At 38.3% G+C, this 5000-nt stretch overlaps 1 protein-coding gene across 1 annotated transcript in view; it reads left to right on the top strand.

Annotated features, from left to right (window-relative positions):
• The window catches only part of LOC137967710 (uncharacterized), a 64390-nt gene that overhangs the window by 5692 nt on the left and 53698 nt on the right, over positions 1-5000 (top strand). Inside the window, exon 2 of the mRNA XM_068814254.1 lies at positions 147-380. The gene's annotated coding sequence lies outside the window, so the exon portion shown is untranslated. The remainder of the gene's footprint in view (positions 1-146; positions 381-5000) is intronic.

The raw sequence follows: 5000 nt of genomic DNA on the forward strand, positions 1-5000 counted from the left end.
AAATCTTGGCTCGCCAATGAGCAGAAGGGAGATCCAAAATTTAAAGAAGATGAAAACATACCACCAAAGTTATTTTGAAGGTAGCACTGGTTGTCCGATAGGTAACTGATGGCTAAAACATGTCTGTACATTGTATTTTCTTGCAGCTAAACCAAGGGTAATTATTCCTTTACGAGTGGTTCGAACCGTCTCGGAGCATTACGTGTGGTGTTTATCTGAAGGGACTTCTCCGATCAACATATCATTGATAAACTCGTCTACAACTTTGGCTTTCGGGAATGGAACAGTGTGGGGCAAAATAAACCAAGATGGTAACTATAGTTGCATTGCTACCAATGACGTTGGCACTAATTCAAAGACGTTTTACGTTTCTCTTATTGGTGAGTAACATGCAGTGCGTGAAATATGCCTGTGAGCGTATATATACAGCACTAACAAAAGTCTACAGCCAATCCCTAGAACAGGGCATGGTCCCGGATTTATTGAAGCTGTCAAAAGTAACACTGATCGATAAACGAGTCGATACTACAGACGTAACAAACTTCAGCCCAATCTCGACTCTCTCTGCTTTTATATAAATTTTTGAAAAGCTTGTATACAAGCAACGGGTTAGTTATATAAAGCGAAGTCGACTGAACAGGCAATTGTTGAGATCACAGATATCCTAAAGAATGGGATTGACAATAACCTAGAAACCTGTGGGCCTTTGTATATTTCTCGAAAGCGTTTGACACCGTAAAACACGTTGTTCTTTCAAAGAAAATGGAAACGTATGAGATTAGAGGACTACCTTTGCAGTGGCTCACAAATTAATTGACAAACAGGCAAAAGTGCGTTTCAGTGTAGCTGGCACAGAATCGGGAAGCACTAGATAACATAGACCTAAACCTGGTGAGCCATCGATATGTCAGCGGAGTCTTGAAAAATGATCACTTCGTTTTCGCTTGCTCCTCGCTCGCTCGCTTCTGATCGATCGCGGCGAGGATTTTTTCAGTCATAAAACGGTTAATAGACCCTTTATTTTCGAGTGGTTACAGTAATTTTCTTCATGTCATAAATTATCCCAGGTTGGGTCCTGTTGTTAGCGAATTGATTTTCAGTCTTTCAACTTGCAGCTAACAAATTTCCGGCGCTCTTCCCACTGTCGGAACGGATCCTGTAACGGGTATAAAGAAAATTAAAGAAAAAAAAAGAGAGAAGTATTTAAAGTTCCACTTTGTGAGCAGAATATATATGGCTCACCAGGTTTAGGTCGATATTATCTAGTGCTTTCCCACAGAATCATCTAGGTAAACTATGGTTTGTGGTTTTCCTCAGGGTAATTCGCTTGGGCCCTTGCTGTTCCTCATATTCTTAATTGCTCTCAAAAACATTGCTTTAGAATTTTTGCAGATGACACTAATATTTTTGCCTCATCTTCCAATGCCATCCAACTGGAAACTTTGATTAACCAAGAGCTTTTAAACGTGAAGGTCGTGGAATGGTGTGATATAAATAGATTGTCCATAAATTTTAAGAAAACAAGCTACATGATAAATCTAATAAGAAGAAAAGGGCTAATAGACACTAATACATCATGGTCAAATTGCCTGACAAAGAGGATTCTGAATATACTTTGGAAGAGAAAAATTGCATTAAATATCTCGGAGTTTGAATTGCTGACACAATCTCATGGAGATACCATATATTTCATGTATCCTCGAGAATATCTGGAAATACAGGAATTTCCTCAAGCTAAGGCACTATTTTCCATTAAAACTACTTAGACTACTTTATTATAACTTGATATCTATCATATGCTGTACTTGCTTGGAGTTGCGCTCGTGCATCAGTCTTACCTCAAGAAAACGTTCAAGTTACATAAAACCATATTAACCGCGTGATGCTCTATGCTACTATGCTACTCTTTATGGCTAAAATACAGATAGTGTCCTTCCGTTACTTTAATGATTAGACCTACTCACATCACAGAACATTTTTACACCACATATACTTCAATTCACCCACCAGTCGCATAAAAAGCGATTCCCCTCCTTCTTCGATAACTACTTCCGTTACGCCAGTGATGTTCACACATGTAACACTATTCTTTGACATACCGGTCGTAGAACGGTGGGTTGTAGGGTGGAACAATGTCGGATTCCAGTTTTGCCAGGAAAATATTTGCGAGGACTAGAAATAGAGGGTTGCACTCCCACCTTCGCAAAAGTCAATGGAAACTTTGCATCTGTTTCTGACCGTTGCAAAGAGAATCATCAAGAGCACAGCCAAAAACTCCGACGAGTTTACATCGATTATTCAGATGCATGGACAAACATTATTTCTCATTATGGCACTGGAGCTTACAAACTTCTACATCGTATAGCATCGAAATCGCTTTAAACAGAAAGACTTGAGTCTCTTCGTACAAAAAACAACAAGCTGTCTAAACTTTTGGCAATCAAACACCAAGAAAACAGTTTTTCAGGTCCGATCTTCAACCTTTCGGACCAAGTTGTCGCAGACACTGTCTTACTTTACCTAGGACGTTTAGGTCTCAACCACAGCTTCATCGATAAAACTTAACCTTCCCTCAGTTTGAATTTTTCCTTACACAAGTTAGTTCTAGTGTACCCACCAGACATCACGAAGACTTCAAACACTTCCTCGGTCCGCATCCATTCAAACGTTTTCAACCAGAATATTTTTAATACTCCAGATTTCACATACAAAGTCCTACACAAGTTAGCCTCTGATCGGAGCGTCGCTATTCTCTCTCATTAAGTGGCATGAGGGTCATGTAAAAAAAAAACTTTATACTATGATCCAAGAAGTTATGCGAAATGGGAAGTACATTGAAACTGAGGACAACACATTAAAAGACCTGAAATCTTTTCAAGACTTTCTTAACCGCATTTATAAAATCAACACAGCGTCTGGATAAGATTATTATAATAAACCCATTTCCACCTAACCTGCCTTAGCAATCCTAATGAGATCACTAAAGAAAACCTTAAACTACGCCCGATTGCGGCACCTTTTAGTATGAAACAACTAAATACTTGGCATCTTACTTATTCCCTCTTACCGAGAACGAATAGTGTTAAAACCATAATGGACTTTGCCGACCGTCTCAGAGACAGAACCCTCGGTGATGACGAAGTCCTAATCTCATATGACTTCTCCACGCTTTTCACGGAAGTACCTCTGGAAGACACCATGGACCACATCATTGAAGAAATTTACGCGAACAACAAGCTACTTCAACTCAGCCCTAAACTTCATTTTAAGTGTCTTCCCTGCATCGTCACTAGAAACACTTTGTTCAATTTAAGGCGTTCCAAACTAAATCGTCCTTTTCCATTTTAGGAAAATTCCGCTAAAAATGGCGATATGTTATGTTTTTGAGCTCACTCTTTTTTAAAATGCAAGTTATTGCCTATATTCTGTTGGAATGATTTCACCTAAAAATCAAACTCGCTCTCCTTGGTCAATTTTAAGCGGACTTTAAATGAATTCCGCAGGATGTATTACAGTTTCACTTTTTTTTCTCAGATAAAATCAGTTTGACTTAAGTCCGATTTCTGGACCCAAAATTCTTACTTTTTTTTTCTAATTAAGACTATTACTATGAGGCACCTTGTTTTCATTGTGGCCAACAATGGATATTTTTTTGTCCGATTTTCGGAACCAAAATTTTTCTTTCAGTCCATCATTTATGGGTTGCGGACGAGCACGGATATTAATTATTTGTAGTCCGATTTTCGGACCCAAATTTTTATGTTACAATCTACCCTATTTTATTGTGACCGACGATGCTTATTTTTTGAGCCCGATTTTTCGACCCAAAATACTTACTTTTTTTCTGATAAGGATAACTTTCAGTCTATCGTGAATTGTGGACGACGATGCAAAGTTTTGAGTCCTATTCTCAGAGCTATCTTAATTCCGATTTCTATTCACGTGAAATGCCCATTTTACGAACGGATAACACTAGTTGGAATCCGTTTTTGGGGCCAAAACATTATGTTTGACTTGGCTTACAGTTGATGGCGTTAAATTCTCCCGAATTGTCGAGAAATTGTTTTGAACGACATGGGATTGCAATTGATACAATGCCATGGGTGCAGAAAATGGCAACTTTGAAGCTTGGTTAATTGGCAGTGTCAGTTAAATTTCAACACAACCGTGCATAGAGCCGTTTAATCCCTTAAATTTATTATGAATTCGTTGTTTTATTCTGCATACAAAAGATTCAATTACGAATCTATAACCTTAAAAATGAAAAATAACATAATAATAAAGATGATATAACTCAAGCATTCCACAGAGAGTTCAACTGACACAAAGAGTTGAATGTCCTCTCTCTTTAACAACTTGCAACTGATACGCTCCTTACGAGTTCCTTTGTTTCTTCGGCTATAGAAAATTTATGCATTCAGAGTTTGCTCTATCACTGACAACACAATATCTGCCATTTTTGATTGCCGCTTTTAATGCAGTTAAGAGCTTCTGCCTGAGAGACCGGGGCAGACTTGGAAATGAAGGTCGGCCGATTTCGCTTAAAATTGGTACACAAAGTACTTATGTCAACTTATGTAATATGCCAAAGTTTCAGCTTCAACGACTTTTTTTTAGCCGAGTTCTGGATATCAGCCCCTCAGGGGTCCCCAGAGGCTGATTTTCAGTGCATTTTTGGCCACTTTTAAATCTCTCGTTTAGCAACATGAAATTAATTTAAGGCAAAAACAAAACCATCTTTGTAAAGCCCTATCCTTAGGCTTTTATGGGTGAGAACATTAGCTCATGGAAATTTTTCGCTAGCCTGTGGCTGTTATCACAACTTGGTCATATTTGAAGCATATGGGAAGCAACCGGAAATGGCCTGTTTTTCAGACCAAATATTTTCCATGCCCACGTTTTATATCTTGAGATCTTAGTATCCCTGCAAAGTTCAGCCCTTAGTTTAGTAATATCAAGAAAAAAATACTAAGGTTGAGGCTTTTTACTAAGAAAAAAAC

The sequence above is a fragment of the Montipora foliosa genome, chromosome 1 (genome assembly GCF_036669935.1).
Source record: "Montipora foliosa isolate CH-2021 chromosome 1, ASM3666993v2, whole genome shotgun sequence".
In the NCBI taxonomy this organism is placed as follows: domain Eukaryota; kingdom Metazoa; phylum Cnidaria; class Anthozoa; order Scleractinia; family Acroporidae; genus Montipora; species Montipora foliosa.